The sequence below is a fragment of the Arachis ipaensis genome, chromosome B07, assembly GCF_000816755.2.
Source record: "Arachis ipaensis cultivar K30076 chromosome B07, Araip1.1, whole genome shotgun sequence".
NCBI lineage: Eukaryota > Viridiplantae > Streptophyta > Magnoliopsida > Fabales > Fabaceae > Arachis > Arachis ipaensis.
Window position 1 is genome coordinate 116,484,807 of NC_029791.2, and position 441 is coordinate 116,485,247.

The following is a 441-nucleotide window of genomic DNA, read 5'->3' on the forward strand; positions in this document are numbered from 1 at the left end:
CTATATATATATATATATTAAGTTTAATTACTCTGTTGGTCTTATAGTTTCACAAAATTTTTAATTAAGTTCTTGTATTTTTTTATTTTTAAATTGAGTCTTTGCACCAAAATTTTTTTTAATTGGATCTCTACACTTTTTTTTCTTTTTATTTGGGTTCCTGCACCAATTTTTTTTTTTTTAGTTGAGTCCCCATAAAATTAAGCCAATACTGCTAAGAGAGACCTAATTAAAAAAAATTAGTGCAGGGACCTAATTAAAAGGAAAAAAAGTACTAATTGAAAATTTTGCAAAATTATAAGGACCAATAGAGTAATTAAACCTATATATTATTGATCTATAAAGTGAAAAAAAAAAGACTGAACTCTAAATGTAAAACTTATATAAGGTGGGAAATACTGATAACATAGAATTTTCTTAAAATAATCGATATCAAATTTA